Source organism: Cydia strobilella, chromosome 6 (assembly GCF_947568885.1).
Source record: "Cydia strobilella chromosome 6, ilCydStro3.1, whole genome shotgun sequence".
NCBI lineage: Eukaryota > Metazoa > Arthropoda > Insecta > Lepidoptera > Tortricidae > Cydia > Cydia strobilella.
Genome location: NC_086046.1, coordinates 9,575,461 through 9,590,848, shown reverse-complemented (window position 1 = coordinate 9,590,848; position 15,388 = coordinate 9,575,461).

The following is a 15,388-nucleotide window of genomic DNA, read 5'->3' as shown; positions in this document are numbered from 1 at the left end:
CCGGGAGCAGCCCTGGGAACTGGAGGCCTTGGTCACTTTTTCTTCGTATATGACATTTATTTCGGTTTATAATTTATATAGTAGTGTTTCTGCTTGAAATAACACAAATTATAATATTTTCAAAACATAATCTAATTTGTTTCTAATAGATTTGAAATGTAAGTAAAACCACGAAATACATTAATATTTTATGTTCCATATGATTTAAATCCTTCCTAGCTTTATCTATTCGATTTTACCCTTACTAGTGCTGTTCCTCCTATTTGTTTATTGTGGCTCATTATGATAGGATATATGTCGCAGGCATTTTGTAAGAATTCGCCGTTTGCAATCGGCGCCGTCATTCTATAAACGCGAAGCGGTTTGTTCGGCAATTTGTAAAAAGTCGGCATTGTGTAAAATACCTTATGCCATTAACGGTGCCATTTGCATTTAGTCGCGGCATTTTGGTCGAATTAGTTCTTTAATTTACAACGTGTGGCGCTGCACATTAAAACTATGAAAAACGCTGGGGTGTCCATCAAATCTGGAGTTAGTCGGACTGTTTCGTTTCAAAAAAAAATTCTTTCACTATTTAATAGACGGAGCCCCGCGAAGAACATCTAACATACTATAGTATTACCTACCTACGCTTTTTTTCCCAAAGTGTAATGTTTTCACGGACGTCACACTAAATCAATAAGTAGGTAGTGGAGAGGACGGGAACACCAACCTTCGACACTTGATGACCTGCCGACTCCAGTTTTGAGTTTCTTCTTTCGGCACAATCAAACTTTATTGAGTTCACAATTCACAGGGCGGCACTGATGTCCATGGAGTCCTTTTTTCACATGATTTTGAGTTTATTTAGATAAGCCAATTTTTGAGCTCGCGCGCGGTGATAGGTTTAGGTGGCACTGGCGGTTGAATGAGGGGAGTGGAGGAATAGGAAAATATGTTGCCAGGTATAAATATATAATAGGTGCGTTCGAGTGGTGTGTATGAGATAATAAAAATAAACTTAAAATTAATTAGAAAATGTATGAAATATTCACAATGGCGTTGCCAGGTAGGTTAGGTTTGTTAGGTAGCTTCAGATGCCCGAAGGGCAAAGTTTGACCTTCGGGCATCTGTAGCTACCCGGCAAACCGCCCAGAAATAGAAGCCCCGCTTCGCGGGCTCCGTCTAGTTAACTTGTGAGGTTTAAGTTTTTTTTAAGTCATGGTCACCCTAACGAAACCTAATGTTTGACGTTGACGCTATTAAGCGCACTAACTAATTGTCTTAGACAATTTGCAAACCGCTTTGCGTTTATAAAATGATGGCGTCGTTTGTAAACGGCGGATTCTTACAAAATGCCTGGGACATATAAATGTAGAACGTAATACTCTAGTTGTGTCGGGGAATCCATGCTTGCAAAATGAATCCCCTAGAAAAACTGATAGAGTTAAACCAAGAAAAGTCTGCAACGATTTTGATAGCATACGCACTACGCAGTGCAAGTGTTATTTATACGTCATAACTTCATAGAAGTTTGACGTTTAAAATAACACTTGCACTGCGTGTGCTATCGAAATCGGTGCAGACTTTTCTTGGTCTAACTCTAGAGTCTGTGCGGAAAGAGAAGAGTCGTTGAATGTATGGGGACCGATACATTCCACGACTTCTCTTTCCGTACACTATGAACTAATACGCCCAATAATAAAACACGAATACTAAACGGATCAATGGCAGAATTATTAGACGTAATTTTAAACAAACGACTTAATGAGGCTGAAAATACCATGAAAAGGCCGTAATGACGTCGCGGTCTTGTTTATAAACGAGGAGGTTTCTGTTTTGCAGCCTGCTACTACGTTTTGTCGTATGTAAACAGCAGGACCAGCGCACACATTTTCAAGTTTTGTTTATCGACGAGGAGGCATACTGATAGAGACTGATAGAGCATCATCTAAAACAAGTCCATTCTAGCAATTTGAGACATATCACTCAAATATTTATTTATTTATTTAAGGCATTTAATTCCTTAACACATATTTATATTTCATTAATAAATTCAAAACATAATAATAGTAATACATTATTAAATTAAATTAAATATTATCAAATTATTTAACATGCATGTTTAAGTCGGTAGTTGTAGCCGCCGTGCAGGTCTCGACGACAAATAAAAAGACTTCGATTTGAAGTAAACGTGTAATATATAGGTGCTGGTTACGAGGTACAGTTGACAAAAATGGTTAAAGGTGTAGAAGTGGTGGTTCTAGTATGGAGGCTGATGCGAATGGGTAGGGGTAGCAAAACAATTAAATCGTATATTTTAGTTTTTGTCTGTCTTTCAGTCAAGGCTCTTCACTCGGAACTTGTCACAAGTGTTACGACAGAGTCGTTCCTTGCTGCTCTCCGCAGCTTCATGAGTCGCCGGGGAAAGCCTCAAACTCTGTATTGTGACAACGGGTGTGATTAAACGGACTTACTATTTTTTTTTAAACAAAATCATGATAAGCTGCAGTCAGGTATGGCAGAAAACCTTATTAACTTCAAATTTAGCCCGGCTTACTCACCGCACTTCGGCGGACTTTGGGAAGCCGCAGTAAAATCAACAAAATATCATCTCAAACGCATTATATCTTACACACTTAACGTATGAAGAATTAAATTGTTGCCTGATTCAGATTGAAGCTACTCTAAATTCTAGACCTTACCCCCTTATCTTCTGATCCATCTGATCTGACCTACCTATCGCCCTCTCATTTCCTTATAGGACGTTCTCTTCTGTCAGTCCCAGAAAAACCTCTGACTGAAGAAAACATCACACGGCTTGAACGGTTCCAGAGAGTCGAAAAACTCAAGCAGCATTTCTGGAGCCGCTTTTCTAATGAGTATGGTACTCTCCTCCAGCAGAAGACGAAGTGGCACACCTCAGCGGACCAACTGCAAGTCGGGACTATGGTCTTAGTCAAGGACCGCGCACTTCCTCCTCTCCTGTGGCTGCTGGGACGCGTCACGAAGCTGTACCCGGGCACGGACAACGTCATCAGAGTCGCCGACATACGGAAGAAGAAAGGAGTCATCCGTAGGGCTTATAATAACTTGTGCCTCCTCCCTATTACATAGTTTAATTTTTTACTTTAATTTTTCTTCTTTGATTTCTGTTGAGTCTCTCAAGTCTCAACGCCCGGGAGTATGTTGCGAACGCAACCTTTTATTTGTAATGCAGTAGCTAAACGCAGCCGTCGGGCTCGCTTACTATGCGGAGGCTTATTTAAATGCACCAATAGGAGCGCTCCACATAACCCGTATCGCGGCTAATTAGAGGCACCTAAATTTAGACTACCTTTTTACCGTTCAAAATTAGCTAAATCACTCTTGCATCAGCCTCCATACCATTACCACCACTTCTACACCTTTAACCGTTTACGTCAACTGTACCTTGTAAAGTAACCAGCACCTATATATTACACGTTTTACAGTAGTAATTTTATACAATAATTTATTTATTTTTTAATAATACCTTAATAATTTAAGGACCGCCTGACGAGTAAAGGCCTCCTCCATTTTAATCCACATTTCCCTATCTTGGGCTAATGTTACCCAGTCGTCGCTGGCCAACTTTTTTAGTTCTTCAGCCCATCTTTCCAGTGGGCGGCCTGACTTTCTTTTACCGGGAGGTCCCGGTCCCGCCCATGTAGTGACTCTCTTAGTCCATTTTTCGTTGTTCATTCGTGCGACGCACTAAGATAATTTGACCGTAACCATTAACACGACATGGAGACTCTTCAAACACGCCGAGAAATTCGTGACCAGATATTTTTATTTAAGATTGTACATGGTCTTATTGATTCTCCCAACCTACTGTCAAGAATATCTATTAGATGTCCCGATCGGCGAACTCGCTCCAAAACCTAGTTGCAATTAATTTTGGGCGAACTACGTATGCAAGAAATAAGTTCTTACCTAGAGCATGTAAAATGTATAATGAAAAATTTGGCGACATTGATATATTTAATTTTTCTTTAAATCAGTGTGTTTCTGCAATAAAAATAAAATTAGGAAAAATAAATATAACAATACATAACGACAATAGTAAACTGTACTGTACCTAATCATATTCTCTCTTTCTCTATGTCAATTTTAAATTAAATTAACTTAAAAGCATGTTTAAAATGTTACTTAATGTATAATGTTAATTCTGAGCAACAGACATGTATTTATTCATTCGTGGAAACTGTGTGGCTTGTGAATGTGTATTCATATTTTACTAAGTGTTGTATTTGTCTGTTTGTTTCCCAAAGGTTTAAATAAATAAACACAATTTAGTGGCAGAACTAAATTTAGCTTAGGTCAATTGTACGTAACTGAAAAGGGTCTGCACGTGTCTGAAATGAGTAATTGCCTGTCGTGTTCATGTTCAGTTGACTAGCTATTTAGAGCATATTACTAGGTAGCTGGGCTGTTTTTCGCAAAATTTAACCACTGCGATTTTAGCCAGTTCATATGTGACCTGCGATCACGAATATTGGTTACTGCGCCAGGGGTTACATGGTACTAGTGCCAAATACTCAGAAGTCTGAGCCGGTTTAAGAATAGTCTGGTAGGCGCGACCTTGTAAGGGCACCGCGGCTAGGATGTAGGTCAGTGGTGCCGCCCTTGACCTAGGGCGCGCGTTGGGGCGCGCCGCCCTCGGCGCCCTACGCCACTAGACAAGGACGGCCCAATCACTCAACTACTAGACGGTAACGAGGTTACCTAAATACCTAATGCGGTTTACTCGGTACTCGGTACGTGAGTGTTACAACGTCCGGGGGTGTCATTTGGGGAATACATAGGTACCTAGGTACTACTTTTCGCCTATAGTGTATGGAATTATTGTAGTGTAGAAGCAAGCATTTACCTAATCGTGGCTTATTTAAATATTTCTTACCATATTAATTATAAGATCCGTATCATACGTTGCCACTGCAATTGGCAGTCAATAGAAATTGAGAAAAAGTATACAAATAATATGTATTTATGTAATTGCATATTTTTTCTCAGTAACCTAATAAACGTATTTAAATTGTTTTCATCACCCTTGCTCGAAAAAGATCTCATTTCATGCAGGTGTACTAAAGGACAAAGGATTCTGAAAAAAAAAGCCATAACTTACTCGTGAGTTATAGCTTTTGTTTAATTATGTCACTAATTTATACGAACCAAGTAGGTATAAATGAGTTTTACTTTAAAAATACTGACGTTTATAATTTTTTTTTTATGCTTTAAAATATTTAATTTGATTAATTTAATAGCCGTTTCAAGTATTTTTGCACAATTTTCAATTGTGGATGAATGCCGATGGGTACAGACCCATCACAGGCCTTCGATGCCTAAACTGCCAAAAAAATTCAAAAAGGCGGACGAATATGATTTCGCGTAAATATAGGTTTTTCATCACAATACTAAGCCTGTCCCAGAAGTAAAGAGACAACTTTCAAAGTCTTACTGGCTGAAAGTATTATTAAAACAAAAGAAAAGTTTTGGTGTCGTTGCATCTACGATTTCGTTATCTGTCATTTAAAGCGGGAATTTCGTTATTGCATATTAGTTTTTCAAAATTAATGATCAGAATATGAAGCACTTGCTAATAGGATTAAATAAATAAATAGGATTATTCAAAATTGCTTTTATTTTACGAGTCTCATACTAAAAAAGGATGGTGATAGTAAAACACTTTCTTCAAGTAAAAGCTAGACAAACTAGTATATATAGAATAATAAAACTATGAAGAAACGGGTGAGATTAGTTTTAAGAAGATTCCGGTGATCTTGTATAATATACAGGTTTAATATTAAGAAGGTTGCATATACCTAGTTTGTTAGTAAAGACTTGAAATTATAAATAAATAAATAAACATGTAGGTATATAATTATAAGTAACACAAATAAACTACAATTAACTAAACTAAAACTACTATAAAACTAAACATCTAAATCTAAAAAGGGCCCCCGTGGCATGGTGCCGAGGATGCTAGCAGCATTTCCTCGCTGGATCGCTATGCTCAAGCGTTGGGCGAGGAAGCTGCCAGCTCTCTTATCCCCGGTCCCATCCACCAGCCGTTTCGCCAATTGCCGGTTGTGCTGCGGGGCCCCACGAACCAAGAGTCTCGACTCCAAATGCAACAAAGTTGTAGTTGGTGTCGAGACTCCCGTATTTGCGCTTTTTGAGGGCCTCGGCCGCCTCCGCTATGGAGAACCGAGCTTGCCGGGGATTCTTAATGTAGCCTAATATTTATATGAAACAAAGTGTGTGTTTTAATCGAGTAATATGAAAATATAACAGATATTTGTACAAATCAGCAGAGCAGACTATCAAATTCGGGCTTAGCATCACTTTTATGGGAAACCATTGTGCATTTCATCGCGGTATCGAGACGGTACGAAGTTTTGCAGTCCGCTCTCCAACCATAATGTAATATAATCGCAAACGTTTCCACTAAATCGCGGGCAAGGTGACACGTATATCAACCTTGTGATCCAGAGATAAAAATATTTTTAAAGTCGATGCAATATTTTTTATCATATTAAACATAGATGCGCTTCCACACTGATTGTGACTGATTCAACCTTCAAGAATGACTAAAGTATGAACTGTAACTGAATCATTGCGTTGTTCCAAAGTGGTAAATAACGTATAATATGACGAGATTATGATACAACGCATTGTTATTGTCAGGTATGTTCATGCCCAGTGCGTTCTGAAATTAGCACGACTTTACAGCGACCTTGCACAAAAATACTATCGACGACGGCGCGCGGAAAATCGTTTTCGCGAATTATTCCGGGAGGTGTTAACAGAGGCGAGTAACGGGTTAGCGGCGATTATTCAGATATCTAACGCACACATGTGGATATGCGCGAGTGTGCGCGTGACATTGAACTTCACACTTCACGCGGCGCTTGCGTAACCAGCGCCCGGCCGCGTCTAGGAGCGCGTGAGCAATCAATCCATTCCGTGGCGTCAATTAAACGACTTATTGCAACATGGCACATGGAAGCGGCTTACCCAGTACCCAGTGCCCAGCCATCCCATTTTAACGGCTGATCAGTGGGTTCTGAGTTCTAGTGGTTGGCTGACTACTGGGCATTTGATGTATTTCAATTAAAGAAAGTCATAATAATGTAAATATTTAAAGGTGCTTGGCTTAACGACTTAGATTTCATTTTAATGGTCAGCCTCCCCCGGCTCCCCCTTTTGGGTTGACGACCTTTTTAAAATTACTGCCTCAAACCCAGTACTTAGTCAGCCAAGGGAGACTGACTATTGGATTTTGTAGAGGTACAAAAAAGTAGTTCTCAATAGTCAGCCGCCTAAAAATATTACTTTTATTACTTTACTTACTTTAACTTTTTACTTTTTAGGGTTCCGTACCCAAAGGGTAAAAAACGGGACCCTATTACTAAGACTCCGCTGTCCGTCTGTCCATCTGTCCGCCTGTCCGTCTGTCCGTCTGTCCGTCTGTCTGTCTGTCACCAGGCTGTATCTCATGAACCGTGGTCTAGCTTGAACAGTTGAAATTTTCACAGATGATGATTAGATTAGATTAGATTAGATTAGATGATTTATTTCATGAAAGACAATTTACATAATAAGCTTGCATTAATGTCAAAAATATAAGAATTCCTATCATGATCGTCAAAATAAAAATAAAAATGAAAATAATAACAATACTAATGAAAATACAATTATAGCTCCAATAAGGATTGTCAACACAATTACAATAAGAGTAAGTAGATAAATACTTACAAATCCAAAATATAAGTAAATTTACAATGTCAAACTTACACTAAAACAATAAAAACACAACACACAAGAACAATAAAAGTAGAAACAATAAATAAAAAGTCAATTTATCCCAAATGGGAACAGTGGTTACAGTGTCATATTAATGGAGTAGGCATAAAATAATACAAATAATATCTCCCAATAAGAATCGTCAGCACACAATAATATAAAAAATCCTCCAATAAGGATCGTCTTTATGATAAAGAATACAATGTCAATGTAGAAAACAATAATAATTAAACAATTTCTGAATCAAAATGTCATTTCCATGAACTCATTTACTGAGTACAGAGGGTTATCCAACAAAAGATTTCTCAATTTACGCCTGAATATTTGGTCGCATTGCTCGTTTCTTATCTCGGCAGGCAGGTAGGTGCTCGAAATAAGTAGGTCCGATGATTCGTGGGTTCTTGTATGATGTATTTCTGTTGCCGCTATAACAACAAATACTAAAAAGTACGGAGCCCTCGGTGCGCGAGTCCGACTCGCACTTGGCCGGTATTTTTTTCAGATAGATTAAGTATTAATCATGTGAAGTAGTCCAAATTCTTTTAACAAGAAGTCACAATTCGTTTGCTAACGTCTAATCATACATGTCACTTGAAAAAAAAGGCGCATATTTAGGTATCACATGACCCTTCATCTCAGAAGACTTCTCTAGAGAAGATCTCTTTTTTGAAGTAGTATTGTGGTTCATGCTAGACAATTATTTTAAAAATTAAACTATTTTACAATTAATAGTTTATCAATCTATAATATCACCTACTTTTGACATGAATATCAGAAAAACTTTGCTAATTACAGCCAAAAATAAGCAAGAAAGGCAACTGGTGCATAGCTGAGCACTTTAATAGTACGTTACGAATATTACGATACAAGTGCGAAAAATAGGAAATTTGCAACGAGTGGCGATAAATTAAAACACGACCGAAGCGAGTGTTTAAAATCGACACGAGTTGCGAATTACCTATTCGCACATGTATCGTAGGTACAACGTTTTACAGTACATAATTATTGGGCCTTTAAATTTTCGACATACTTCCGTAATGTGCTAATTATCGAACATAGGCATAAATTCGTTGAAAAATTGCTACAAAAAAGTTATGCTGCTACGAGCAAGATTTACCGTCGACATTAATATTAGTACAAGTAACCTATTTTGAGCAAAATCAAGCATCGCAGTCAGCTATTGAGAAAAGAAAGTAGCCTACTATCCCTCAGTGTAATCGTAGCCTAAGCGGGCACCACGTGTAACTTTGGCAATGACTGCCAAAAGCCGCGGGCCTCCTCCCGATACGACCGGTGCCCTAATAGTCTTGTCATCGTTTGTTATCTACGTGCTTTTAAGAGGAAAGGGGACGGCCGTTTCTCCATACAAACGTAGTCCCTATTTTCCTCTCTGGATATTGACATTATGGAAAATATTTTTACATAATTGGATGTATATTAACCATAGCTATGCTCCTACGTTCGTCTTTTTTCGATTTTTAGATTATGGTAAAAACTAGGAGCGAAAAACAGATTTCATACAAATGTTTAAATGCTCCTAACTTATAATAATTATAAATTCGAAAATAATCAATAGTTGTGGTTGATATACAACAAATTGTGTCAAAATATTTTAAATAATGTTAATATCTAGAGAGGAAAATGAGACGTTTGCATGAAAAGGCGATTTCGCGCGGTCCTCCACTTTCGTCTTAATATTTAAGAGTCCCCGGCAAACTCGGCCGAATTTCATCTTCCCACATAAACGGAGTTACGTTCTCATTTTCAAACTACGTGTTGGATTGTAATGAAACTTTGCACATATGAGTACAATGACATGTGGTATATCTAGATCTGTAATTAGTTTATATTTCTAGTATATAAAACAAACGAAATAGAGCAAAAACAAGTTTTGTATTAAAAACTTAAATTCGCTGTATTTTAATAGCAAAACTTCCGTGAGACACAGACATATTACATATAAAGGCTGTCCCGGAAGTAAAGAGACAACTTTCAGTCTTACTGGCTGAACGTATTATTAAAAGAAAATAAAAGTTTTGGTGTCGTTGCATCTACGATTTCGTTATCTGTCATTTAAAGTGGGAATTTCGTTACTGCATATTAGTTTTTCAAAATCAATGATCAGAATATGAAGCACTTGCTAATAGGATTATTCACAATTGCCTTTATTTTACGAGTCTCATACTTAAAAGGATATAGTAAAACACTTTCTTCAAGTAAAAGTTAGACAAACTGTATATATACAATAATAAGACTTTATGAAGAAACGGGTGAGATTAGTTTTAAGAAGATTCCGGTTAGAAATAGGACAATCACGGTACCTCAAAATATTAACAGAGTTAAATTTATTTTTGATAAGACTCCTTTAACGTCCGTCAGAGTGGCAGCGGATAAATTAAAAGTATCAAAGGCGTCTGTCGCCAGAATGAAAAAAGAACGATCTTGGTTTAAAACCATATGTGCAACAAATTGCTTCTAGATATGAGAAGGACCAAGAGGAGCATGCCAAAAGAGGTAACCAATAAATTTATAAAAGTTAGCTGAAAAAAATACTCAACGATTTATTGACGATTGAACCTATGTTCCGGCGAATCCCAATGATGCTTAGGTATGAAGGAAACTTTTCCGTACAACCATTCATTAACTTCCATTCAGTCGTATAGATGTGACTTAGGACCAAAAAATTGTACCAACATTTTTTTAGAAAATACTTTGTATGGCAAAAGGAGTGGCTGCAAAATCGGGAACAGCCGTAGTATGACAGGCCGCGAAACATCTAAGAAAAAAAAAATTCTGTTGTTGTAGGAGCAAATTCAGTATGAATCTAATAACTTAATTAACTTTGTGACTACTTTCAACCAAAATCATTACTTTTAATGTTTACCTTAAATTTCATATTTTGAAAATAAATTTGTCTCTTTACTTCCGGGACGCCCCATTATTAATAACGGGTCACTCACGCTGTGAGTCGTGAGTGACCCGTTATTAATGCAACGTTGTTTGTATGGAATTTTGAATATTCTGAAATAAAGTTTTTTTATATATATATATTTAATATCGCTGTATTTTTATTATTTTGGTATCTGAAGCTACATAAACTAATTACAGACCTAGATATACCTGATCCAATTGTAAATACCAAGTTTCAGAGCAATCTAGCTAGTCGTTTTAAAATGAGAGCGTAACTACGTTTGTATGGAGAACCGAGCTTGCCGGGGACTCTGAAATTAAACTTGACAATCGTATGATTTACCTAATTTGTTTTTTAACGTACCTGCATTTTAATTTTTCAGTAAAGTTCTAATTTATGAACACTGATTTCTCGTGACTACTACTGACAAGTACCTAACTAATGTTATTTGTATGTTATGTATTACTTACGTACAAACAAAGTCCCCATTTTCCGCTCTTGATATCGACATTATGAAAAATATTTTTGCGAAGTTAGGAGCGAAAAACAAATTGCATACACATTTTGAAAGCTCATAACTTATAATATGCAATATAAAATCGAAAAAGTAAAACGAAGGTGCATAGCTGTAGTATCTACGTATGTACCACTACGTATGTGCCATTTAGGACCATTTAGGGAATTTCCAATTTAGCAAGAACTCTAAATGGCATAACAATCCCGTGTGGTGACTGTACATATTTACATCCGATTACATAAAAAATGTTTTTTAAAATGTTTAATATCTAGGGATGAAAATGGGGACTATGTCCGTATGGCGAAGCGGTCACGTGACGGCGTCACGTTTCCTCTTAAAACACCTTTCAATAATCATTACTGATGTATTAATACCCAAGTCAATATTTAGAAAAAATTGGAAAACAACGACATCGTAAAATAAAACACATTTCTCAATTTTTTTCTTGATTTGAAAGCTCATAGAGCATTTAAAGAAAATTTACATATTAAATGATGCTCTGTCATAGCCAGGTCGCGGACCATTAGGGCAAATGAAAGCAGCATGGGACAGGCAAAATGTAAAGTAGACAAATTAGCGCACGTCAACTTCACGTCAACAGTCGGTGCACCGTGACAGATGGCGAAGATGACCGTGTTTTACCGCCCGGACATCTGTCGTGATTTCACTTTTTCGTGAGAAACAACTCGCATTTGCTCCAAATCTAACGTCCAAAAACGATCTTAATAGGTGCACCTATTGTAAATATAAGTAGTTGTGTGTACCTATTATGTAGGTATAGAATTTGGCGCGCCATTCCGATAAGCGTCATTTGTTTTTCGACAATGTTTGACTTTAAAATAACATTGTTTAGGTACGTTGTTTTATTGATAAATGTATAAAAGGTGCATTTAAATAATAAATCAATGTTTGACACGATATTTATGGTATAATGTACCAACGAAAAGTAGAAAGTCATCATGGCTAATATCTACTCGTACGGATTCACACTCTACGTACTTACGCATAGTCTCTGGCCTTTAGCATAAGACGGCCTTGGCTCTAATTTGCCGGTCAATACGTCTAATTTGCGAGGAGCTTCCGCGACGACCCGCTCGTTATAATTTTGTTGCTGTGCCCCTTGCGCCTGCGCACCCACTGTCATCTTACGCTTCCTCGAACTAAAATGCTACAAGATCTTCGAATCCGAACAATATAAATTACAATTAAGTATTTTATAATTACAAATATTATAATATATCTCTCAGTTCGGTGTGCCGTAAAGCATAGGCCTCCTCCAACTGTCTCCATTGGGCTCTGTCTGCAGCAACCCTCATCCAGTATGGCCCCAGTCAGACGAATGTCATCTTCCATCTTGTAATTGGATGTACTTGCTTTCTAGTACAGCCTCTAGGGTACCATAGAGTAATCTGTTTGCTCCATTTTCTTTATCACCTTTACTGGTTCCTTATCAAATACTAAATACGGTCCTGATTATTTCGAGGAACTTTCGAAAACATGGCAGCTTTATTAGGCTACTTTAGAGGTTATGTAAACGTGTTCGCTTCAAATATTGTTCGAAGGATCCGAGTAAGCTAACAAATGTTCGTGCCCAATAAAGAGGAGACAACTTGGTGGCCTCTACAAATAATAACAATAAAATGGCACCTCCGGGTGACGCAGAGCGGCGGCGCGGGCGCGGGCAGCGCTCGCCTATCTGACTGTACAAATAGCTGAAACCTTGAGATTCGCGGCTCGCGCGACAAGGTCATTGCGCGAATCGTTATCAGCGTGACGTCAGCCCGTAACCTCCGCGCGACCTTCGCCGAGGTGCCCGCCGAGCAGATAGCGACCGATACCGCAATGAAGAGCAAATGTGCTACACTTCCGGAATCAATCGGATTAACAAACACCACGAGGCCGATCTAACGACGTGAAAAATATTACTAGTTGTTACATGTCATAGTTTATTACTAAGTGTTAAATGTCATGGTTTATTACTAATAGATTAAAAATATAGCGCCAAGGTTAGAAAATAGTTGCAGCTATGACATCAGGGGGTATTTTAGCGTTGTTTTTACCTAGAAACATTTTACAGCGAAAGAACGCGGTTTCAGGCGCTGGCACGTAGCCAGAAATAAAACGTCGATCGGAATCACTTTCCGCGCCATACATTCTTATTATTGCTCCGCAAATATATCGACCTTGTGCGTTCATGGCCGTGCAAAAATATCAACTTGACATTCTAAACGATTTCCCGATGTTTAAGTTGCTAACCAGGAAACCGCGTAGCGTTGGCCACGCCTGTGCTCCTCGAGGCCGCGCAAAGACCATGCTCGGGCTTACTCGGTTACCCACTCACTGGTGCTCACACTTCCTGCGATATATTTTAATGTAGTATATGCGGTTCTGTATGCAAATTCGTGTCTAAGATAAGATAATTAATTCAAAATGCAGTGTGCCCAAAAGCGTGACAAATTTTACATAAAACAAAGTACTTTTTAGGCTTATAAAATAAATAAGATTTAAAAAAGAAACTGGCCAAATGCGAGTCGGACTCGTGTTCCAAGGGTTCCGTACGTTACACAATTAAAAAAATGTATTTTTTATTTGAAATGTCTTTAAAAAACCCGTAGGGGTCGGATCAATAACTGAGTAATTAAGTCCGACTCACGCTTGACTGCACATTTCTAATAGGTTTTCCGGTGATCTACAGGTAAAGATCTATTTCGTGTAATTTTTTTTTTTAATTTTTGACCCAGTAGTTTCAGAGATAAAGGGAGGGGGGGGGGGGTTGGTAATTTTTTGCCTATTTTCTTGAATAACTTCTAAACTATTTACCTCAAAATATACCCCCCAAAAGTGGCCCCCGTGTTTAAAATTAATTTGTTTACGTTACATGTCCATCTTTGGGTCACAAACTTACATATGTGTACCAAATTTCAACTTAATTGGTCCAGTAGTTTCGGAGAAAATAGGCTGTGACAGACGGACAGACAGACAGACAGACGCACGAGTGATCCTATAAGGGTTCTGTTTTTTTCCTTTTGAGGTACGGAACCCTAAAAAGTACTTTTTTAGGGTTCCGTACCTCAAAAGGAAAAAATGGAACCCTAATTACTGTAATTACTGTTTAGTAACAATTTATTTTCATACATAAGCAATTATTTGAAATTATATATGTATAAGTACCAAAATCATACATCACAACGGAAGTAGGTATAAACTTATAAAGTACAGGTACATTTAGCGTAAGCTTACCAAAGTAAAGTATTTTAATTTAAATTTAATTCAAATTATGAGCCTCTAAAAATAAAGAGGATGTGGCAATTGAGAACATTGCTAATTCGCCCTGAATCATACCTCACGATCATAATTATCATAAAAGTACCTATTAAAATAAATTAATTTAGCTACATTTTGAAATTAGGTAATTTTGGAATTAGGTAGGGTCTATTTAACCTAAATAAAAAATGATTTTCCTAGTCTTAGGTATGTTTAAAGGTTTTTATTGCCATCATATTATCTTTTCTAAAAGTGGCAAGCTCCTGTTTGATATCATATTCTTATTATTTATATTTATTTATTTATAAAATATCCAATGGCCATAAGTACTCAATCCAAACTAGATCGCACATCGCTACTAACTCTAACAAGTGGACCTTAGTTCAGTCGAATGTAGCGCAGTAAGTAAACGACGAGAGTACGTTTGGGCGGGGCGCGGGCGCGCACCGCACGACCTGAATCCCAATACGGACACACGAGAGAAATCTCAGGCGGCGCGCGCGCGGGTGCAGCCAGGTGGGACCGACAGAGAAAGGACCCCAATCCTGCGCGCCCACGACCTAACTATTTATGAATATTAAAATATTTAACGTATTAAGCAGGTACTTATTGTTGTATCATACCGAAACATTATATTTTCTAATGGGATAAATTATGGTGATAATGGAAACGTGAGTAAAATCTTTGCCGCGCAGGTGCAGAAAGATGTGACTGGCGAGGGAAAGGACCCGAATCCTATCATGACCTCTCTTATCGATATAAAGATTGTACAGTATCACATCCAATATTCCTATTTCCGGAAATATTTCTACACGTAAGGAATCTAAAAAGAATTCATTGAAGTATGATGTTTTATTTACGCGAGAGAAATCTTAGGCAGTATTGCG